Source organism: Lutra lutra, chromosome 10 (genome assembly GCF_902655055.1).
Source record: "Lutra lutra chromosome 10, mLutLut1.2, whole genome shotgun sequence".
Lineage (NCBI taxonomy): Eukaryota > Metazoa > Chordata > Mammalia > Carnivora > Mustelidae > Lutra > Lutra lutra.
The window spans coordinates 85,294,700-85,319,797 of record NC_062287.1 but is presented as its reverse complement, the minus strand read 5'-3'; the positions used below and the strand labels follow the sequence as shown (position 1 = coordinate 85,319,797).

Below are 25,098 nucleotides of genomic sequence, written 5' to 3'. Positions count from 1 at the left end.
CTGCAAAGAAATTGTGAAAACAAATTCCTGGCTGAAAACTTGAAAGGATAGGTTTGGAATGTTATCTTAATGCACATTACAATCTTGAAGTTTCTTGCCATATCCTAGATGAAGTACTGTGTTTATATTCTATTCATTTCCATGCAAAATGGCTTTGAAAACTAAATGCCAAGAATTCTCACTGACATTGTTTGGTTCACGTTTCTTTGATTCTCTTTTGCTTCTTTTCTGGCAATACAATATTTTATGATGAAAAGATTCCTCTCCTCCGAGCACTGGAGTTTTTCTCCGTATAACTGAAACTAGTTCATAAAGACTGGATGGTGTTGGAAATGTTTAAAGAACCGATTTCAGATTTGAGTAAAATCTTATCTTTAAAATTACTTTCACAGAACCTATCAGACAGAGAGAGCTGTCAGGTTTAAACTGTACCATCAATTTTATGTTAACTTATTATCTGAAGTGCAATTCTCTGGCACATGGGTATGTTCAGAACCATAAAGATTACTACTTAGCCAAAAACAAAAAGGTTTTTAATTTTTCATTACCTCCCCACTGTATACTACCTGGCTGAAGTTAGATGTTTAAAGATCCCATATGGTTGCTCAGCTCTTCAGAGATCTTAACCCTTAACTTTCCATCAGAAAACTTTCTGGACAGTATCTAAAGAAGAGCGGCAGTTAAATATTAGAGTAGAGAGTGCAGAGTCAGGATCCACTCTGCATTAGGTCAAAGCCCAACTTCACCAGCTGTATGACTTTGGGCAAGTTATTGAACCTCTGTAAAATGGGAATCATATTAGCATTTGGGTCCCGTGGTTGTCACAAGGATTAAATGAGATAATATATTTGAAATGCTTATGACAATGTCTATACACCAATAGTGCTCTGTTGATGCCATATCGCTAGAATTTGCTTTTTAAACTACAGAGGATTGTCTTTTACAAAAGACAGTGCAAGACACACATTTAAAGTTATGATGAAAAGATGAAAATCTAAAGACACTTAAAGGATGATGTTAAATTTTTGATTCTTACAAAGGAACTCTTGGATAAAAAAATCATAAGCCTTGATAGACCATAAATTTTGATTCTAAAGATTCATTCCACAACCTGATATACATAATAAAGAGACAGTAAATGCCCAATTTTTTTTTAAAGATTTTATTTATTTATTTGACAGAGAGATCACAAGTAGATGGAGAGGCAGGCAGAGAGAGAGAGAGAGGGAAGCAGGCTCCCCACTGAGAAGAGAGCCCGATGCGGGACTCGATCCCAGGACCCTGAGATCATGACCTGAGCCGAAGGCAGCGGCTTAACCCACTGAGCCACCCAGGCGCCCCAAAATGCCCAATTTTTAACCAGAGGTAATTTGACTCTGGAAGCCAAAGAACAATGTTCTCATAGTGAGCTCTAGAAAATCATCCTCAACAGATAGCAAAATGAAATTATGCTGATTGTACTCATCATTATATGCCCAGTATTTCACACACTGCCACATACAAGGAATTTAATATGTGTGGAATGACTGACTGGTTGACTGTAAGAGACAATGCTCTTTAATTCATGGAACTTTATAGAGTTTGAAGGGACTGCTTATGATATAATATGATCTGCTTTGATATGTCACAGATAAGGAGCCAGAGGACATATGACTTAAAACTAATTATGTGCTTAGTTGTTAACAGAACTGGAATTCAAAATGTTGACTCTCTGTCTTATACTCAAATAAGTCATTGTCTTCTGTTGTAAATGTGTCATTAGAAACACCAGTTGCTTGAGATATTCATAGGGTAAAGAGTAGAAGGAGTTGTTGTATAATCGGATAATTTAGGGAACTGCAAACATATACATTTTAAACTGTGGATCTCCAACAGGGAGACATAGCACTCCACACAGCATTTTTGAAGAGGGTTTGATCATAACACCCTCTTTGAAGGGAACATCTTTGGGAAGATGTAGTTTATGAAACACAGAGATAAAACCTCTTTGAAGGGAACATCTTTGGGAAGATGTAGTTTATGAAACACAGAGAAAAAACCATAGAAGAAGACTGACCAGTGAGCTTCAACATCCTTTAGTAAAGTTCGGCTAGATTTTGTTGATCTGAAAATGTCTTCACTTTATTCTCATTCATGAAATAAAGCTTTTCTGGATATACAGGGAAAGTTTTTCCTTTCAATGCTTTGAATATATTATCCCACTGTCTTTTTGCATTTACTGTTATTATTAAGTCTGTTAAGAGTCTAATTGTCAGTCCTTTGTAGGTGATGTTTCTTTTCTTCCAAGCTGCTTTTAAGATTTTTCTTATTGCCTTTGGTGTTCTCCAGTTTCCCTATAAACTTGTCTAAGGTATAAACTTCTTTTTAATGTATCTTGCTAGGTATATGGCTGTATTTCCTAAGTCTTTTTGTCAGTTTTGAATAATTCTCGGCCACCGTGGCTTCAAATATTACGTCTCTTCCATTTTCTAGTTTCAGCTCACTTTCGGGAGTAGAGAGAATATTTGCAGAAAAGCAGTTAGTTTAGTTAAGTGATAACCCACTCTATTAAACAGAGGCTCAGAATGCCAGGCTGTAGCTTCATTCGGTAGGGAATGGAAAGCCACTGGAAAATTTTCAGTAGAAAAACAACATAATTCAATCCAGCCTTTATTGGGTGCCTGCTATGTACCAAATACCATCTTAGGCACTGGGATATAAAAATGAATAAAATGCAGAGCTCACCATCTAGCAATATGACTGAAAACATAACCAGGAAGACTGGGCTAGACCATTCCAGTAGTGATCAGACACCAATGTGAAGAAAACAACTATGAAGCTGCAGTATGGTTCAGGTAAGAGCCCAGGAGGGCCAAAACGAGGCCACTGGTGGTGGGGATGGAAAGGAAGGAGTGGATGGAGAGATCTTATGGAGATCACATCTGGAGAATATTCTAATTACCCAGATGTGGGAAGCAAGGGAAAAGAAAGACCCAGAGATCACCTGAAGATTGTGAACACAAAGAACGGGGAGAACACCACCACTAAAAGAAGTGGAAACACCAGGGGCACCTGGATAGCTCAGTTGGTTAAGCATCTGCCTTTGCCTTAGGTCAAGATCCCAGGGTCTTGAGATGGAGCCCCAAGGTGTCAGGCTCCATGATGCCTGCTTAAGATTCTCTCCCTCCCTCCCCCTCTACCCGGTCATGCATGCTCTCTCTCCCTCTCTAAAAAAAAGAAATAGAAACACCAGGAAGAGGGCTTTGTTTCGGGGGGAGGGGAATGATGACTTCAGTTGTACACATACTGAATGTGAGATTCCGTGAGTATCCTGGGGGAGGGTATCCAGCAGGAAGCTGGGTTTATGAAAACAGAATCGGGGGAAGTCAGAAATCAGAGTCCGTGGCACAGCAGTCATGGTTTACACTATTTGCAGGAGATGAAATTGCCAAGGAAGAGTGCTGCAAACCACTCCCACCCCGGAAACACACGTTTTAAATTGCTGGATAAACATGTGAAAATCACATGAGGATCCTTAAAAGAGAGTGAAGCACAAAACTATTCCTCCATCCAAAACATCTTGTCCTGTCACAATGAACGAAATTAGGTCCTTACAGATCCATTCTTCTGTGTCTTGGGAGCTTTTTAGTCATCAGCGTCCCCAGTTACAACGTAGATGTCCCCAAATAATCCTTGCGCCTTGATCAGAAAATACCTGACCCAGCGTGGGTTTACTGGGGACTTTCCCAGCTAGTGACAGTGGGAATTAGGTTAAAGTGGTGTGGAGGTTAACCTCCTTCTCAGGAGATCAGCAAGAGGCAGCAGGACCCTGACTAAAAGTGATCTGATAACTGACAAAACCACCTTTCAGAGTCTCCTGAGGCCCAGCTGCTGGACAAATGCAGGTGCACGTGTGCATGCACACATGCGCACACATACACACTCTTATGCACATGTGTTGACCAAATGTGTATGGTAGGAATGTGGCATAAAGTTCAGCAGGGACAAGTCAGCACTGTAACTTCTTTTGACAGTTACAATGTTTGTATGTCAGGTTGGTTGACTAAAGTATTACATTGGTTCCCTTTCCCTTCATTCAAACAGACTTCTAGGCTTTGCAGTGCTTTGCTTGGAAAATTTGGGCAGAGCTAAAAATCGGATGCAGCCTCTTGGGATAAAAGTTTTGCATCTTGGTACCCGATGCCACTGAACACTTAAAAGATGGCTAAGATGGTAAATTTCACTTGATTTTTACCACACCACAATTTTTTAAAAAGTCATTGAATTAAATATAAAATAATTTTGTTTTGAGACTTCTGACATATGGATGTTATAATAAGAAATAAACATAACATTTATGATCTTAAAAAAAGTTTTGTGCCTTGAGGCACCATGAAGGATGGTCTGGGGATGGAGGGCTCAGGGAGGATGACTTTGAGAAGTGATGAGTCTAGGAGAAGAGGTCGCCCTCAGGAAGGAGTGCAGATCATCTAGATGGGAGATTTTCTCCCTGCTTCCTGGCAGTGCCTAGATAGACAGCATCTTGTGGGGAGAGGCTGCATGAGCTCCTAGGGAGGCCCGATCCCAGTCTCACCAATGAGTAACAGAGTGCTCCTCAGCCTGGAACAGAGGACAAGGATTTAACCTCTTCTGTACATCACTACTTATCAGCTCCAAGAGCCAGGCTTGGCACGTGGTAGGTGTTCAATAAATATTTGTTGAACAAATGAATAATGATGGTAAGGCAGGGCCTTCGTATTGCAAAAGACCTCTGGACTTCTGCCCAAGCCTCTGGATTGAAAAGAGGGAGGTAGATAGTTACCTTTCTCACTATCCTGGCAAGATGGGGATGTGGAGTCAGAGTTAGGTGGATTTAAGGAAAATAATAGAGACATAGTACACATCTGATAGGCAACTTAAAAACTGACTATTCCCGGCATCCTTTCCCATATGTTATGTGATACGTGTGCAAATAAATTATGCTTGTAACCACATACATTACATAACATAAATAGTAGATGTAGATAAAAACATAAATGATAGATGTTTATTTACTAGTGGATAAAGAATTTTCAACATGAGCACAAGCAGTGTAAGAGCTATAATTTTGAGGGGAGGTATCAAAGCTTTCCCCACTGGAGATCTCTCAAGAATCAGACACCCTGCCTGTGGGCAGCCATGGGTATGAGCCAAGTCTAGGATAAACCCGTAGTGCACCTGTCCCATGCGGGCCTTGAGGCCAGGGAGGAGTCTGATGTGCAGCGGAGAGGGAGGGAGGGTGAATGCAGGAGTGGCTCCCACTCCCAGCCCTGTCACCCCATGGTCTCAGATTAGTCCTTCAACCTCTCCTGCCAAACAAGTGTCAGGTTTGATGGTCCCTAAGACAGGGCTTGGGTCCGGCCTCCACCCACTTTGTGCAAGCATCCCAGTGTCTGTGGACTGTGTCGTCTAACTGGTCCACTAGCTGTGATACGGTGCTTAAATATTTTCAAAGTCACCCTTACCGTCAGGTCCCTTCCATGTGAGGAGAAGTCTCTTGCAGGTCTGTGGAAGACAGGCAATTTGGCTTTCTAGAAGCAGAAGAGTCACAGGCACTCATCCAAAGCATTAACTTATGTGATAATGAATATTACTCCCGATGACTCCAAGAGCAGTTGCCATGAGCTATATAACACAGTCTGCTTATCCTGGCTCTATGCTCCAGTTCTCCATTTTCCAACATCCTCTAACTTTTCTCCCTCTACTGTAAAGTAATATGTCCCTTGGCTTCAAAACATGTGGACACCTTCCCACTGATGTGGAAAATGGAAAATGGAAGGCTTGAACCCAGAGCACCTGAGGTTTTCCCGTGGTGCCTCACTCTTCCTCTTAGAAAGAAAACAAAACACAAAGAGAGGTTGCTAAGGTAAGACAATGCCTGGCAGCCTGTGTTCTCTCATCGCTCCATTCTGTCCTCTACCTGGAAAATCCTCTCTCTACCCTTTCTCTGGATGAGCTTCTACCCCCACTTTGGTGCCCCAACCTATAGTTACTTTACTTCCATAACATTTGTTAACCTCCCTCCACTGTTCTAGAACCTACCATTTTGTGATGTGAGTATTATTTATAAGTCTACTTCCCAACTAGAACTCTTTAAGGGCAGAAATTGGGTTTTGTTCTCTGTGTCCGATTGCCCAGCACACCTGGCATGGAGAAGACTGATATACAAGAAAAGTCATTCATGTCCTAAATAACACTAAGCCACTGCCTCCGCAACCCAACCCATAGCTAAGTGAACCAGGAACGCATGTGTCACCTTTGATCTGGCAAATCAGATTTGCGTACAGGATTCTGAACTTAAGACTCATAAGGGCTAAGAGTCAGAAAGTGTGGCCACTGGGAGGTCACATAAAACTGTGACCTCCAAAGTCCAACCTTGAGACAAGAACTTCGGTGCAGGAAGTTCATTTGGGAGGTCATTCGAGGAAGTACAAGGGAGGGTGGGGGAAGGGAGACAAAGCAGGGAGAAAAGCCAATATAAGGTATGTTAACGAGCAGGTTACCACCATGGGAAACTGTGGTTTAATCCCTCTTGACACGCCCTGAGAAACCATGTGGGCCATACCTCAGATCCCACTGGAAAACCGGAAGATTGGGGCATTTATGCACTGACTCCTGACATCCCCCGTTTGGGGATGCACCTTCCTGCAGTCCAGCAGCTTTCTTTCTTTCTCTCTTTTTTTAAATTTTATTTTTTTAAAAAGATTTTTACTTATTTATTTCAGAGGGAGGGAATGAGAGAGAGAGAGAGCATGAGAAGGAAAGGTCAGAGGGAGAAGCAGGTTCCCCACTGAGCAGGGAGCCCAATGAGGGATTTGATCCCAGGACTCTAGGATCGTGACCTGAGCTGAAGTAGTTTAACCAACTAAGCCACCCAGGCGTCCCCAGCAAGCTTTCTGGTACAACAACAACAAAACAAAACAACTCTTCGAAAAGCAGAGAGATATGGATACTGGAGGTAGGGAGTTGCCAGTCCGTGGAGACTGACTACCACTACTGCAGGTGAACTCCAAGGTAGGCCTGAGGACCTGGGTAGGACACCAATGACACCCGCTACAAAAACCCAAAGCCAAACCAAGTGATGGAGCAGTGGGAACCAGGAGCCTTACAGACAGGGCTGATCTGCAGAGGGGAGAGTGTGGTAGGGAAGCTGGTGGAGAAGCAGGAGAAGCAGAGAGCACAGCCAGCACATGACCCAGAGGAGAGGCCTGGCCGTCACCCCTTCCTAGTAAGCAGCAGCCTGAAGAGCCCCAGCAGGCACTGTCCCCATAGAGATGTGACGCAGGCTTTGCACACCGGCCAATGCTCTTCCAGTCTCTCTTCCATAATTTCTTCCAGCTCCTTGTCATATATTTTTGGTCAACCCTGAGCTTCCCTGACCCATCATGAAGACCTACCTAAGTCAAAGACTCCCCCAACGATATCCCTATTTACCTGCTGACTAGACTCTCTGCTTCTTTATCCAATGCGTAGGAGGACCTACAGCTTCCAGAAAACCTGTATCCTAACATCTAACATGACACTTTCCCTGTTATTTCTTTGCAATAGGTCCAGTGTTATTAGCTATACATTCTGGTCAGTAAGTATGGGTCAGATCTGTTTGTCAGAACACAAAAGTGATGGCAGAAAGGGAGGTTAGGGCAGGAAAAAAAAAAACAATATATATCATAAGACACGTCCAACTTTGCCAGTGTAGTGAGGAGCTTAACTTCTTGGCTGGGAACAGCCAGAGTAGTAAACATTAATGCTCAATGGCTGAGAAGGTCGGAATAGTTTCTCTGCTATAGATCTCACTGGCTGAGAGCATCTGATCACACTCACCAACTAGGGGAGAAATTGTATATACACTCACCAGATTTTCTAAAGTTTTATTTATTTAAGTAGAACCCAAGGTGGGGCTCAGTCTCATGGCCCTGAGATCAAGAGTTGCATGCTTTTTTTCCAACTGAACCAGCCAGGCGCCCCTAAGCTCACATTTTTATTTTAGAAAATGCCTCAGATGAAAACAGTGCTATAATGATTTGCTATTGAGGAGGGTAATACTGAATCTTAAAGTATTCCCTGATGTTTAATTCTAAGGGATTCCACTCTATCAACAATAAATCCCTTTTACTTAGTCTGAGAAGCTTTCTGTTCCTTTGCCATCAGACAGTCTTATGCCAACATCATGCCACCTGTATCAGTCAGGAAAACAGAACCAATGTGGGGGGTAGTTTAAGAAATTAGCTCACATGATCCCACAGAATAGCAAGTTCAAAATTTGCAAGGGTAGTCCATTGGGGGGAGACCCAGGGAAAAGGTGTAGTTTGAATCCAGACAGCCTTCTGGCAGAATTCTTTCTTTCTCAGGGAAAGTCAGTCTTCTTTCTCCTAGGTCCTCAACTGATTGGATGAGGCCCACCCACATTATGGAGGATTATCTACTTTACTCAAAATCTACTGAATAAAAAGTCCAAATAAAGTCTACTGACTTGGAGTAAATCTTAACTAAAAATGTAATCTGAACTAAAAAAAAAAAATCCTTCATAGAAATGTCTGGAATAATGTTTGACAAAATATCTGGGCACTGTGGCCTAGCTAAGTTGAGACAGAAAATTAACCATCACACTCCCATCTCTGATCCTTAATAGTAGCTGCCTTGATGACCATGCTTTGATCAATTCTGAAGCCACTTCAGACTCAATAGGAAAGGACGCCCGTATGAATGAGTAATGTCTGTTGTGAGCATAGATGAGAGGAGAGACAGCTTGTGTCACATATTCACTAGTCCTGTAGCAGAAGTGTAGTTCACGTTTATTGGATGAATGAACAAATGACAAATTCTGTCCATTCTGTCATTAAACCTAGAACTTACCTGTTTTTTTTTTAAGATTTTATTTATTCATTTGCCAGAGAGAGTGAGAGAGAGAGAGAGAGAGAGTATAAGCACAGGGAGCAACAGGCAGAGGGAGCAGACTCCCCACTAAGCAGGGACCCAGATGCGGGGCTCGATCCCAGAACCCAGGGATCGTGACCTGAACTGAAGGCAGGTGCTTAACCAACTGAGTCACCCAGGTGTCCCTAAACCTAGTACTAATCTTGATTCAAACTTCATTCAAATTGCATCGTTAGACACCAACCAGGCCAGCCGAGCCATTTCTCATGTGCACCTACACGCATGCCCATGAACACTCCCAGCAGCTTTATTAGCAACAGCCCCAAAATGGAAATAACCTTGACATCCCCCAACAGTACACGTAACAGTTCTGTAAATAAAAAAGTACCGTGCCACCATGACTGGTCCACAGTGAATATAAACTTTAGCTCCATGCAAAATAGACAAATGGGTCTTACAAATGTAATGGCAAATGAAGCCAGGTACAAAAGAACAGGGCAGGAGTTCCGTTCATATGCAGTTCTAAGATATAAAATTAAACTATTCTATATAGATGCACGCCTAGGTGCTAACTAATTATTTTAAAAGGCACAGAAGTGATTCCCATAAACATCACAATAGCAGTTTTCTTGAGGAGCATGGTAGCGGCTTATGGGGGAAAGTGAGCAATATTATATATGCCTTGACTTGGGTGTTAACTTTAAAACAACTTGTTAAATGGCCTTTTTCCCCCCTATGTGTTAAGCTTCACAAAAACTTAAAAAAAAAAATGTTCCTAAGGTCTCGTTATGCCAACTCCCGAAAAAAAGCGAAAATGCAGGGGACATCCCAAACTGCTCACACACTCCCCATTTAGCCTCTGGCCAAAGATGCCCGTCACCGACCTTGCAGGCTTCTTCCTCACTAGCATCTACTTTGTATCCTTTTCTATCTTGTGTCTTCTTCCAGAACAAAGGTCTCTATTTTAGTACTGTGAATAGATGTACAATATAACAAAGTTAACAGTTGAAAGTCCTAAAATTCATCTTCAGCAAGACTTGCAAAGCAGCTGCTTTGCAAAAAGACGTATGTCACTCATGGGATCAAAAGCCTAGAAGGATTTCGTGGAAAAGTTCAGTGGGGTGTACAGGCAAAGTCGACTCTGAGCAGAAGGCCCCATTAGAGGAGAGAGTGTCCGTCTGTCTCACCATCGGCTGGAAGTGTCATGGATAACTAGGTTTTGAAGGACAGAAATCCTGGTACAAAGGGCAGGCTCTCACGATTCACCTTCCAGGATAGTACGCTTAAAATTCGGAATGTAGCTTCCAAAAGGTTAGAGAAAAGGCTGAGTGATTTTAAGGGCTGGTGCTAGAGGTTTACTTTAGCCTCTTTTCATAGCTTTTAGTACTTAGAAATTTGCAGTTAAATATGCTTCTTCTTTCTGGAAAACAGACTCAGCCCTGTCCCACCTCTGCATGGGGAATAACGAATTTCATATGGAAACCCAAAAACCCAGAGAGGAATATGCAATTCTTCAGACACCTCATGTCGGACTGGCTATCAGAGACCCTGGTTTGGGTCAGGCTATTTAAGAGTCTTTGGAATAAGCCTTTATCTAGAGGGGTCATTTTATAGATCCATTAAATCTACATTTTCTCCTGGGCTCCTTTCCCCAGCTCCCCTCTACCCCGCTCTAGTCACACACTCTAAAAACCCCCTTAAGCCCCAGAAATAAATCTCTATAAACTTCCAAGTGTTCAATCAGGCTTTTACTGTATCTCTTCGCAATTAGAATAAATTTACTACTCAGAGAGATGGGGGGGGGGGATATGCAAGGTACTCCTTGGGTAAATACACTGCGGTGAGAAAAGTGGAGGCTCTGTAAAAATTATCTCTGTGAATTCAACAAGAATCAAGGTCACCGAAGCTGCTACATACCAGGGAATGTTAATTAATGGGCCTGCAGCTGGTGGTACCACTTGGCCGCTCGGCTCCAGCTGCTTGCTCCATATTTCTCTCGTTTGTAGGACCAATCTTGGATCAGATCCCATCTCTTTTTTTCCTCCAAGTACAAAAAGTACATAAGTCTCTCCTGGAAGGATGCCAACCTTTCAGAGAACTAAGGAAAGTTGTTTCTTAGCTATTTTTATCTCCTTTTTAAAAGAAAGGACACTCTATCACCTCGGGAGCTGGGTGACTTCCAATCAGCGTTCAAGCTGTGGTCTGAGGTCACCATTCTGGCACTTTCCGCGGCGAGGTGTCCTGAAGATGGAGAGCAGAGAGGGACACTCATAACTTTCCCTGCAACTAAAGCAGAAGACACCTGAAAAGATGTCTCCCCTCACCATCTTCTTCACGACAAGGTTTGCAGGTTAGGCCAGTCTGAAGGCAAGGTAAAAATGCAACCAGAACATCTCAGAGATGAAGAAAGAGGGAGACGAGAACAGGAGAGAAGGAGAGAAGAAAAGTCTGACAGAAGAGGCAGAAATTATTTCCAGGGTCAGGGTAGTCTGTTCCATTTACACCTGCTGGGAAGCATGAAATGAGACCAGGTGTGTAAGCCACTGAGCATCCTTAGAACGGACACGGGCCGCTATTGTTAACTGTAATACCAGTTAGCTGAATAACTTCAGCAGTGAAGTAGAACAGAAGTGTTCAACCCGGGCCTCACCATGTGGTCTGTATATAGGCAGTGCATTGTTCTGGCTAAGCATGGACTTCAGAGTGAGAAAGAGTGGGTTCACGTACCTGCTCAACCCCTTAAGTAGCTATGTGTCACTTGGCGGCTGCATTAGGGTTTCAGACCTCAACTTGGTCATCTGTAAAATGGGGCTAATAATAGTATCTGCCTCACGTAAGCCCTTTGACAAAGTGCTTGGTACTGAAGTCATCTCAACCCGTATTCATGCTATAATGGGGGCTCTTATCATTGCTTCCATAGGTCAGCAAGGGAAGAGTCAGGAGAAGTGTTTCGGGACAAGGGATGGCCTCCCTGGGAAGGTGAAGATAGCTTAGGAAGAACAGTTTCCTAAAGCAGTGGAAGGGGTCCTACTTGTGTCTGTTATAACCAGCCTTGTTTTTCTTCTCATTTGGAAACTTTCTTTCCTTCAGTGTTACACAGTAGAGGGACTGGGCGTTCTTCCACACAATGCAGACATGAAAATCGTGCCCAGAAATAACAGGGAAAAGGCCTGACACTGCTTCTTTGAGGAATTCTCCAGGTAGTCGTTAGCCGTCAACTCCAGGCTCAGGGCTCTGGGGACGGCTGCCCCCACTCCCTGCTAAGGCGGCAGGTCATCATCCACTTGGGTCAGTTCCTTTGTGAGGGGAGACCCAGCTTTCTCAAGCCCTTTTTTAAGGAAGGAAGAATGTTCTTAAAAATTGGGAAATATTCTCCATTACTCCTTCACATTGTAAAATGATATTTGGGCCTTTTAAAAGACTTGGGAAGTTTTGTGAAATTAAGGACTATGGATTTAAAGAAGCCTTGGGGGATTAGATTTTTCCTCCTCTTTGAAGCATTTGAAACAACTTTAATCTGCTTTTAGACTTCTCTCCAATTTGGTATGGCATTCTAGTAGAGTACTGTTGCCTTCCTTGTGGAACTGATACTTCTGTGCCTCTTTTAAAACGCATGAAGAGAAATATTTGGGGCGGAGAACAAAAAAGCTTGAGTTTAAAGAACAAGACCTTTCAAGGCAAAGGGACTACTTCTAAGATGTTTGAAAGACAGTTTTAAATTTGTGTTTTGAGCGTAAGAAAATCAAACAAAGTCTAGTTGTATATGCAACCACAATGGTCTGACTGCTCACATCTAATTTTCTGATTGTTGGTCCTATGATATGTATGGTGCTTTACAATGGGAAAAAAAATTTAAATACTCTCATGTAATAGTACCACTCTGGGAGGCAGGCATTCTAATCCTTATTTTACCGACAAGAAAACTGGGACTCGGGGAGTTAAAATTTTGCTTAAAGAAAATGTAATATGTCAAGAACTTCAACTTGGGGTTCAGGGCTTTGAACCCAAGACCTTTTCCACCACATCTCATGACTTTTAACCTCTCATGTGGCCTGGGCAGCCCCGGTCAACTTTCCATGCCTCAGTTTCCTGATCTGTGAGTTGAAAATCATGCCACTCTGGCTTCCTTTCAGGGCCTGGAGAATAGATCTTCCAGGATGTCCATCTATCACGTGACCACGATTTCTGGGAATGGTGTACAATGAGTCTGAATGAAACACACTCTGTATTATCCCAGGGGATGGGGAACCTGGAGAAGCAACAGACAGGAAAGGGGGGGCACACACTTGTTCGCCTGGGGCCTTAATTCCCTGAAGCTATCAAAGAGGAGATAAGGGTATTATCAAAGTATGTGAAAACTCAACAGCTATGCAAGTGCAGAAGAACAGGGGTGCCTGCATGGCTCAGTCTTAAGTGTCTGCTTTCTGCTCAGGTCATGATCTCAGGGTCCTGGGATCGAGCCCTGCATTGGGGTCCTGCTCAGTGGGAATCCTGCTTCTCCCTCTCCTGCTCCCCTGTTTGTGTTCCTTTTCTCTCTGTCAAATAAATAAATAAAATCTTTTTTTAAAAAAAGTCCAGAAGAATATATAGTTTTGAAATATCTAGGAAAATATTATATTCTCCTTTTTATAACAAGTATATCTACTCATTGTCAAAATAATCAATAGAAAAGTGCAGAATTAGAAAGTGCATTCCTTCCTTCATCTGTTCCCTCCCTGCCTCACTTGCTAGACTCCTCACTGTTAAGTCTATCTCCTAAAATTTTTTTCATTCAAATACTGTGTATGGGTGTCTTCACATCACTTTCTTCAGATTCACATATGTATTTTCTACAGATTTACATATGTATTTTTAAGAACACATATTGTTCTTCTAACTTGCCTTTTTAAAATTTTACAATGTATCATATATACCTCTCATTTCCACCCCCCCAGCTTTATTGAGGTACACCTGACAAATAAAAATTGTATATATTTGCGGTGTTGAACACACGTTGTTTTGATCTATGTGTACATTGTGAAAGGATTACCACAATCAAGCTATTTAACATATCACCTCATAGAGTTACTATTGTGGTGAGAAGATCTAATCTCTTTGCAAATTTCAAGAATGTAATACGGTACTACTAACTCTAGCCACCATGTTGTCCATTAGATCTCCCGAACTTATTCAACCTGCCATAGCCAAACCTTTGACCAACATCTTCCTGTTTCCTCCAAAGTCCAGCCTCTGATGACCCCATTCCAATCTCTGCTTTTATGCGTGCAACATCTTGAGACACCTCTCATTCTTTTTTTTTTTTTTAAGATTTTATTTATTTATTTGACAGACAGAGATCACAAGTAGGCAGAAAGGCAGGCAGAGAGAGAGGAGGAAGCAGGCTTCCCGCTGAGCAGAGAGCCCGACTTGGGGCTTGATCCCAGGACCCCGAGATCATGACCCGAGCTGAAGGCAGAGGCCCTAACCCATTGAGCCACCCAGGTGCCCCTCTTTTTGTTTTTTTTTTAAGGATTTATTTATTTATATTAGAGAGAGAGCGTAAGCCAGCAGGGGGAGGAGCAGAGAGAGAGGGAGAAAGAGAGGGAGAGAAACCAACTCACCACTGAGCACGGAGCCCGATCCCCCAACCCTGAGATTATGACCTGAGTGGAAATCAAGAGTCAGACCCTCAATCAACTGAGCCACCCAGGTGTCCCCAAGACCTTTCACTCTTTTTAAAACATGAAGAGAGTTTCATTGTATGGATATGACATAGTTGAGTTAACTCCCTTCCTACAGATGAAGATAGAGATTACTTGGGTTTTGCTTTTTTTTTTTTTTTTTAGCTATTACAAATAATGCTTCAGTGGACAATAATAATGGTTAATTAATATGAAAGAAAACAATCTAGGGATAAATAGGCTAGGACAAACTTGGGAAAGAAAGATAGAACAAAACCCTTACCAGTGAGCACCACGTGGGACACCTGAGACAAGCAGGCCCTTCTCATCTCAGTTTAGTGCCTTGTTATTTCAGATCAAGAGCCAAAGAAAGAACCAGGCTGGAGGCAGGAGGGTGTGTGATGAGGTAAAGACAGGAAAAAAAATGCACAGCAGCATTTCTGAGAAGTTGTTCAACTTGAACTATGTGTACATCTTAAAGAGAACTAAGTAGCAAGTGTGTAGGAATCCTGTGGAGAAACCACAGGACATGTAAGGAGCATTGTCTATGAAGCTCAGATTGATGGCATTTTAAGAAAGAAAATGATGGTGACAGTGAGAAAATGTTTGAGCGTTTAGTCTCTCACGTCAGTTCCCAAAGGACAGGGGCTGGGTCTTTTTCCTCTGTAGCCTTGATACTTGGCATAATTCCTGAGAAATAAAAGCATTAATAAGATACTCAAAGAAAAGCAAAGGATACTACCCTCAGGAGAACCAAGTCTTTTGGACATGAGCCAGCAGAATCTACCTGAATGTAGATAAATCTTGATCTGTGACTTTAAAAAATTATTTTATAAAACATTAAAACATTTAGCTTAAGCTGAGAAGCAATAAATTTTAAAAAAGGTGTCACTAAAAGCTTCTGTTAACTTAGTTTACGAAACATATTTCTCTGCGTACTCTTGTGTTTCATTCATTGCCTGCTCAAAAATACATAACGAGTTAAGGTGTACCTGAACTGGTCATTAATTTTTTTTTAAAAGATTTTATTTATTTATTTGACAGAGAAATCACAAGTAGGCAGGGAGGCAGGCAGAGAGAGGGAGTGGGGCAGCAGGCTCCCTGCTGAGAAGAGACCCTGATGCCGGGCTCAATCCCAGGACCCTGGGATCATGACTTGAGCCGAAGGCAGAGGCTTTAACCTGCTGAGCCACCCAGGTGCCCCTGATCACTGAATTTTAAAAAATTATTCTTTAAACTTGACCTCATTTTTCTTGAACCCATCACTGAATTGTTTTGTGTCTAGTTGCCAATTGTGTCAGTGGGCTGGTTTCTGCCTCTTGGCCTCAAGATTCATGTTCCTAAATGAAGTAAAAAGGATCAAGTGACCCATGGCCTGTCTCCTGTCTTGTTAACCGAGAATTCAGGGGAGATGTTTAAGACATAATCCTCTGTGTGGTGGTCCTATTAACTGGCTAACTAGGGTCCAATCAACCGAAGTCTCAGATAACTAGATGTGTGTGTGTACATTCCTTACGATATTATTATGAAGAAAAGGCTAGTTTTCTTCCTGGGTGGCTCAGTGGGTTAAGCCTCTGCCTTCAGCTCAGGTCATGATCTCAGGGTCCTGGAATCGAGCCTTGCGTCAGGCTTTCTGCTCAGCAGAGAGCCTGCTTCCCCCTCTCTCCGCCTGCCTCTCTGCCTACTTGTGATCTCTGTCTGCCAAATAAATAAATAAAATCTTAAAAAAAAAGAAGATAAGCAGACAGATATGAAGGGATTCACTTTTTAAAAAAGAAAAGAGTGAGCTTAGACACCCTCACCTTCTACAACAGGGTCAGTAAATTACCAAAAATTGGCTAAAGGGAAGATTGTCAACCCTATTCGCCATTGTTTAAATTCTCCAGAACGGTAACCCATACTCATCATAACGACCTCGACACACTAGGGGAAGAAAGACTCGATTGAACTGAGTAGCACTGCTCGTATTATATTTCAATTCTCCATATATTCATTCATTCGTAAGCATGAGCAGAAACAGTAGGTAATCAGGAAGACTACTCTCTAGTCATTCTGAATCAGCAGGATTGTTCTGTTGAACCTTTTAATCACTTCTGTTCTCAATCCAACCTTGAATCCTTCCTCCCCACCTCGGCAGAAGCTCTAGTTCTTGTTGAGACAGGCTTCAGAGGACTCTGAATAGTTTATGGATAAAACTATCTGCTGGGGGGGCGCCTGGGTGGCTCAGTGGGTTAAAGCCTCTGCCTTCAGCTCAGGTCATGATCCCAGGATCATGGAATCGAGCCCTGCATCGGGCTCTCTGCTCAGCAGGGAGCTGGCTTCCCCTCTCTCTCTGCCTGCTTCTCTGCCTACTTGTGATCTCTGTCTGTCAAATAAATAAATAAAATCTTAAAAAAAAAAAAAAAAAAGAACTATCTGCTGGGAGAGACCCACCAGCCTTGTGAGAGAGGAGGAATGATCTGTGTAGAAGGACATTTTTAGAACTGTCTTTTAGCAGCATGGCTCTGAGTGTGGAAAACTAGACTGAGGGCTGCCATCTTGTGTTCTGGGCCTTCATTACTAAAGTGCTGTCTGACTCGGCTTCAGCTTCTTTATCATAAAATAAAAGAGTTCAGTTAGGTGATGGTGCCATGGAGATAAGTTCCTTCTACTAACACATGTAATAGGAATGTTGATAAAGCCACATCAAGATAAGTTTCTAAAATCTTAAAGATTTATGATTCTTTATAGAGATGTCACCTCCCCCCCAGGGAATTCTAAGGGCACTTAGCTTTTTTTTTTTTCTTTAAAGATTTTATTTATTTATTTGACAGAGATCACAAGTAGGCAGAGAGGCAGGCAGAGAGAGGAAGGGAAGCCAGCTCCCTGCTGAGCAGAGAGCCCGACGTGGGGCTTGATCCCAGGACCCTGGGATCATGACCTGAGCCAAAGGCAGAGGCTTTAACCCACTGAGCCATCCAGGCACCCCTAAGGGCACTTATCTTAGACACCAGTCTTAAGGGTATGTTCCTACCTCCCTTACCCCCTCCCCTCAATCAGGCATTCCTTATACTCAGGGATTCTGGAAAGAGCCTCTCTCTTCTAAATTAGATCAACTGTAAACCTTGTCTTTCCTGAAGGTCATGAGAGCCTGGAGTTTGTGTCGGGGACTCAGAGCTATAAACCTGACTTATGGTTATGCCAGCAGTAACATTCTTATTGCTCTGCCCAAAAAGTCTTTGTAGCTCCCTGAGCTCAGGGAGACCCACCTGCTTTAGCCCATCTGATGGTGAGGCCTGTCTTCCTTCAGCCAACTTAGGGCCCCTCAAAGCGAAGTCCTTCACAGGGCTATTGATTGGGATTCCAAATTGAAGCTGATTTTGACCTGGACTGAACCCATCACCAATTTAGAGGAGTGAAGAAAGCCTCAGCTGCAGGTCTCTTAACCTTTGTAACCAGTCTCTGTGAGGCAGGTAGTGTCTCATGACACCCTTTGGTAAAGATGAGTTTTCTGAACCGGCTCTGGAGTTCCTGGAATTGGTTCTCTAATCTGATTAGAGTTAAAGGCACTATTGGCTGTATTTCCTGTAGCACTGATAGTCCGTGGTGTGTTGTGGAAATAGAGATACACAAAGCATCTGTGCTCCTAAGCTATTTAGGTGATCCTAAATATTGACAAAAGGCAATGTCCCGGGTGACCACATAATATGCTTCTCCAAAGAAAATCCGTGGCTGGCTCTTATAGGAAAGAGTTATGCTCCCCTCACCCCCTTTCCTGTTACTACAGAGACTTATCGCTGACCTGAAGAATGTGGCTTTGGAAATGGTTGGTTTGGCTTTGTGGGTGGTTGAAAGCCCCTGGGGTTGGGAGCAGCAGCTTGGAGGAAATGCGTGCTGTGTCACTTGGCCAGAAGAGATCTCATGAGGCAACATGAAATGGTGTCTGTTCGGGTCATTTTTTTCTTGCCTCACTGTCCCATTTTTAAGACTCAACGTAATAAAAACAACCATGACAACAGTGATCACTCACATGGCCCTTAGTGTGTGCCGGGCACAGAGCTCTCAGGCCATAGCAGATTCATGTATTTAATTTTTACAACAACACGATGAGGTAGGTATTATTATTAATCCCATTTTACAGGTAGGGAATCCTACCCAAGCCACTCAGTGGTGATATGATCTTGGACAGGACCCTAAAACTCTTTGAGCCTCTGCCTCTGAATCTTTTTTTTTTTTTTAAGATTTTATTTATTTATTTGACAGAGAGATCACAAGCAGGCAGAGAGGCAGGCAGAGAGAGGAGGAAGCAGGCTCCCCGCTGAGCAGAGAGCCCGATGCGGGGCTCGATCCCAGGACTCCGAGATCATGACCTGAGCCGAAGGCAGCGGCCTAACCCACTGAGCCACCCAGGCGCCCCTCTGCCTCTGAATCTTAACGGGGAATAAGAACAGCTTCGGTCCGATGCAATTGCTGTGAGCCCAAATTCAGATGCAAAGGGCTTAGTCTGGGGCTTATACATCATAAAGGCTCAGTAACTGGGCTTCACGTTCACTAAGACACCAACGCACCATGGGCACAGTCAGTTCAGCCCAGCTATGACATCAGTGATGGAAGGAAACTGTGCTTGGTAGTGGGTAAGCTGGTGACTGCAATACCGTGGGACAGACAGCTCTGGACTCAAGAGCACCTGAGAGTAAGGATACTCAGGCAAAATGTGTGTGCTTCCAAAACAGGTTAGAAAAGTTTTGCTTTGGGGAAAAGATTTAGTGCGCCTTGTTCCAGAAAGGTGAGTCAAGTGACTAGGAGACTACAAATTGGTTCAGCTCCGTAGACAGACTGGCTGTCTCCCCTCCCTTCCACCCTGACACCAGTCACCTCTGATGTGCCACAAGGAGACCCTCCCCTGTAGAGATCCTCTGAATCCCAATTAATGACCTACCCGAAGAAGCGTCTTGATTTCAGGAGGAGACACTGAGAAGTGAGGGAACGAAGCCCACATATGTCAGCCTGGGTTTGAGTAATGGGAGGTCACGGGTCAGCAGTCCAGGCTGGAGGCAGTTCACTAAACTAACCAACCTAAAAGAGACCTGCAGGAAGGGAACAAAGAAAAATTGTATCAAAAATTAAAATTAGGGGCGCCTGGGTGGCTCAGTGGGTTAAGCCGCTGCCTTCGGCTCAGGTCATGATCTCAGGGTCCTGGGATCAAGTCCCACATCGGGCTCTCTGCTCAGCAAGAAGCCTGCTTCCCTCTCTCTCTCTCTGCCTGCCTCTCCGTCTACTTGTGATCTCTCTCTGTCAAATAAATAAATAAAAAATCTTTAAAAAAAAAATTAAAATTAGGGGCGCCTGGGTGGCTCAGTGGGTTAAGCCGCTGCCTTTGGTTCAGGATATGATCCCAGGGTCCTGGGATCTAGCCCCGCATCGGGCTCTCTGCTCAGCAGGGAGCCTGCTTCCCCCCCCTCTCTCTCTGCCTGCCTCTCTGCCTACTTGTAATCTCTGTCAAATAAATAAATAAAATCTTAAAAATTTAAATTTAAGTATATCTGTGCAGTGGAATATTATCCGACCACAAAAAGCAGTGAAGTTCTGATGCATGTGACTTCAGGGATGAACCTTGAAAACATTATGCTCGGTGAGAGAAGCCAGGCACAACGGACTCTTGTATCCTGTTGTAGGATTCCATGCATAGGCACCCTTCATATACGTGGAATCATATAATGTGTGGAAAGGAGATTAGTTATTGCAGGGGAGGGAAAATGACCCGATGGGTGTGAGGTTTCCTTTTGGCTGATGAAACTGTTTGGAATCGTATAATGCTGATGGTTGCACAATACTGTGAATAAACTAAAAACACCACTGAATTGTGCGCTCAAGGAAGTAAAAATGATGTTTTATGTTAAGTGAGTTTTATTCCAAATAAAAAATTAAGCAATAAATTCTCACATTCTAAAACAAAAACATCAAAAAGGTATGAAATAGTCATTGATGGACGTTTTGGTGTTTTGCAGATTTTGGCTACGGCGAATAAAGCTGCTATGAATACTCCTGTTCGGGTTCTTTCATTTTTGGGGGATATGTGCCCAGGGATTAATTGCTGGGTCATATGGAAAGTCAATGTTCAGTTTTTTAAGAAATTGCCAACCTGTTCTCCAAAGTCACTGTACCATTTTACGTTCCCACCAGCCATGTACGAGAGATCTGGTTTCTTTGATTCCCTGTGAGCATTTGGCATTGTCACTATCTTTACTTTAGCTCTCTCAGTAGGTGTGTCGTGGTATCTGGTCATGGTCAAATGCATTCCCCTCATGGCTGGTAACGTTGAAGACCTTTTCTTGAGCTTTTTTGCCCTCTGTATGCCCTCTTCAATGACATGTCTCTTATAGGTTGCCCATTTTCTAATTCAATTCTTTGTTTTTACTCTCGACCTTTGAGCATTCTTTGTATGTTCTAGATACAAATCCTTTGTCAGGCGTGTGGTTTACAAATAGTATTTTCTCCCACCCCACGGCTTGTCTTTTCATCCTCTTTACATAGTCTTTCACATAGCAAAAGCTTTGAATTCTTCTGAAGTGTAATTTATACCTTTTTTTGATGGATTGTGATTTTTGGTGTCGGGTCTAAGACTCTTCATCGAGCCTGAGACTTACTTTTTGAAAGAACATTTTTTTTTTTCTAAGTCTAAAAAGACATACCTATTGTAGACCATTTGGAATAGAAAGAGAAGCTCAATGGAGAAAGTTAAAATCACTAATAAAGTAAGCATCCAGAAATATGTTTGGTATTAGATGCCAGGACTCGCAACTTAATAAAAATGTCACCTCCTTTATAATGGGAAAACAGAACCCTCCAAGAGTAAACTGCTCTATTGAGTACCAACCCGAGTGCTCAGGAAAGGTGCTTCTCTTAATGCCAAGATCAGCTGGGGGAGTTGCCATTCAGAAAAGGCTAAGAACTACTGACCCAAACAGTGAAACTCATGTTTATGAACCACAGCTGTTAGTCACAGACTGTAATTGCCCCACCAGATAAAGAAGCTATTTAGGAGAGCAGGTTGCTATAGCTGAAAAGAAACAGAAAATAGACTTTTGGAAATCACAGGATGGTAACTAAGGGGAATGTCAGGTTTGAAGGTGGAACGGATCTCTGTTTTCCTCGGCCTGAGCCAGGCTGATCTTGCACGAGGAGGACCAGCACTGGCTGATGTTCTGTTTTGTTGGAGGGAAACCGGTGGAGGTTCTCTTTTTCAAGTCCTGGTAGGTGGGGGCCTCTGATGGCTAGAATCCTCCAGCCCGCCCACTTCTGGGCACCTGGAGCTTTGCCTCGTACCCCGCCCCCTCCCCTGCCAGACATGGTGATGACGCAGTAACAGTTGTGATCAGAGCGGGAACTCCCAACAGTACCCACCCCTACCCTCACCCCACCCCCTCCACACAACAGATGTGAGCCAGTCCTCAAACGAAGCATTAGATTTCAGAGGCATTGCGCCCTATGCATCGCCACCAACCTCCTGAGATATTGATATTTTATGAAAGGGCATTTTGTGGGGCACCTAGGTGGCTCAGTCAGTTAAGCCTCCAACTCTTGGTCTTGGCGCAAGTTAGGATCTCAGGATCAGGAGATCGAGCCCTACCTGGGGCTCCCTGCTCAGCAGGGAGTCTGCTTCCCCTCTTTCTCCTCCTGCCCCTCTCCCATGCACCTGCTTTTTCTCTCCTCTCAAGTAAAAAAATAAATCTTAAAAAGAAAGAAAGAAAGAAAGAAAGAGAGAAAGAAAGAAAGAAAGAAAGAAAGAACATTTTAAGAGAAACTTGCTGTTTAAATTGTTTAGTGACATTAGGAAACAACCCTGAATTTGATTTGGTCAGCCTAGATTTTCAAACATTTTCAAACATCTAATTTATACTCATTGAGTCTGCTTGAGTTTCTCTCTCCTTCACCCTCTGCCCCTTCCCCCCAGTAAATAAATAAATATTATTAAAAATGTAGATTAAAAGTTAATTTTACGGTGAAAATTGCAACCTAAATGTCCACTAATTTCAATTATGATAGACCCATATAAAAGGTCGGCATTTACTGTCATGGAAAGCTGCCTACATATATTGAGGTTCTAGTTTTTAAAGATCAATTATAAATTAACAATAGAATTTGATTCTATTTTTAAAAAGGCATTGAGAAAGAAATATAACAAGATATTATCAGTGGTAATCTCCGGATGATTAAGTTATAGAGAATTTTATTTCCTTTTTATTTTTTCTTGAGTTTTCTAAATCTAATTGCACTGAAATTATATTGCATTAATAATCGGGAAGAAAGAAAACTAATTCCCAACAACGGTCATAGGGTCGTCGTGTTAAAGAGAACTATACATCTAGTTCATAATTGTATTTACTAGTTTTATAAGGTAAGGTATAAAAACTCATATTTTAAAATATTCAAAAGGGACAGGAGTATAAATAAAGTGAAAAGTAAGAATGCTCTTGTAAATCTCATGTAACTACTGTCAACAAAAAATATATATACTGAAAGCAGAAATTGAATAGTGAGCAGATCTGAAATGCAGAAGCTAGTGTGAAGAGGGATGATTCAACCTTGAAGACAAGCGAGAGAAATTTACCAGCCTCCTGTCAGCCACCCCTCAGCCCACTCCCAGAACATCCCCTTATAATCACATGGCCCTTCTAATAAGGGAAATCACCCTCTTTATACTCTGAGCACGTGGGTTCCAACAGACATTGACACCTAGTCAGGCATGCAAATTAGCATGGACCCTAAAACCCAAATGAATCAAGTCAAATTCAAATTACATTACACATTTGGGTGATAAGTCACAGAAGCAGCAGGCACTGCTCCTGGGTGTGTGGAAGGCTTTTCCTCTCTCCTGGGCCCTCTCACCCCCAATTTGTTTATTTAAGAATTGACTCCCAAACCTCCAGGCTTTGACTTTAATGTCAGTTGCTCAGAGAAGAGAAAAATTGGCTTGGCGAAATTGGCACAGCCCTTGCTTTGTTCTGTATCATCAGCCCTGATCATATCCTGGGGAGCACTTATTACAATTTGTGATTTTTAATTTTATGTTTTTATACCTGATCCCTACCTTCCCTTTCTCCCCAGACTGTAAACGTCATAAGGGCTGGGACCGTATGTGTGTGTGTGTGTGTGTGCGCGTGCGCGCGCATGTGTGTATGTGTAAAATATGGCTTTGTTTAGACATCTTTTATTTTAGCCCATGATAGGCATTTAATAAATATAGTGTAAATAAGATGGAAAATTTTACAAGTCCATTTTTGAGATGAAATTCTAATTGCATTAATGTTTTAGATAAGATTGACGCTTGAATGATAGATCCATTTATTCCTTTGTTCATTCTTTCACTCATTCAGTTAACAAACTTTTATTAAGAGCCTACTATTTGCAAGACTCTGTGCAAGGTGCTGGGGATAGGAGCACCTACCAAGAAGACAGATAGAAACAGGCCAATATGATCTAGGCAGACACGAGCTATGATATGGGTGATCTAGGGTTTTAGGGGAGCATGGAGTTGGCTATTTCTGAAGTTTAAAAACTGCCACTGTTTTCTTCTCTACCTGTCACTCTGTGACATCCATTCAAACCCCATAATTTCCTACCCAACATATTGACTTGGGTCACCTGTATATCTGCCTCTTTGTAGAGAAAAGATTATCATCAACTTTTCAAACAGAAAAAGTATAAGGAAGTGACACCATAGCAAACAAATAAGAAACCAGAGGCATAGTTTGAAAAGCTGTCTCTGCAAAGTAGGGTTTTATAAATTGTCCTCTCTCTCTCTCTCTTCTTCCTTCCCTCCATCCTTCCCCTGCCCCTCCTTCTCACTCTTCTCTCTCACACACAGCTCAGACACAAGACACGGAGAAACAAATGTTTTCTGACTCGATGACTTCATTGGATTAGTGCTCCTTTGAAAGTGATATTGTTACAGCCATAACGTGTTTATGTGTAACACAGACATCTTTATGTATAACTTAGACGTGTCTGCGTGGGGAACATTAACATCCTGGCCTTGTCATTTAGCGAGGTAGGAAGTTCAGCCTAGGACTATAGATCCCCAAAGCTTTGGGGAATCTTGATACAGGAGGAGGGAGCTGGAGAGAAGAGGGGAGATTTCTTCAAGGATTATTTCTCTTTTTTTTCCCTAACTCTCGTGGGCCTAACTCCTACTCTCTGAGAAACAATCCTCTTCCAACACAGCTGGGATGGTTGTCAGGCAGAAGTATACTTACTGAGGATAGCCATGGTCCAAGAAAGGGTCAAGCAATTAGAAGATACTGGTAAATCACAGACACATCACAATGAGAGTTCCACTTTATAATAACCTGATGGCAAAACATTTATTTCAGACCCTGACACACCATCCCAAGAGAAACAAATTAGAGGGAGTGTTTTCTCTAATATTTTCTTTATATATCAAAATACATCCTAGAAATGAATTCTTTATTATCACATTTTGAAGGTCTTTATTCTTCATAAATTATGAAAGTAATCCAGGCTTACTGTAACAAAATCAAACAATGCAAAAGTATATAAATGAAAA

The 25,098-nt window shown here is 42.5% G+C and overlaps 1 long non-coding RNA gene across 1 annotated transcript in view; it reads right to left on the bottom strand.

Annotated features, from left to right (window-relative positions):
• LOC125079623 (uncharacterized) overlaps nt 1-25,098 on the bottom strand; it is a 98,968-nt gene that overhangs the window by 50,328 nt on the left and 23,542 nt on the right. The window contains exon 2 of the long non-coding RNA XR_007121157.1: nt 19,471-19,618. This is a non-coding gene — a long non-coding RNA (uncharacterized LOC125079623). The remainder of the gene's footprint in view (nt 1-19,470; nt 19,619-25,098) is intronic.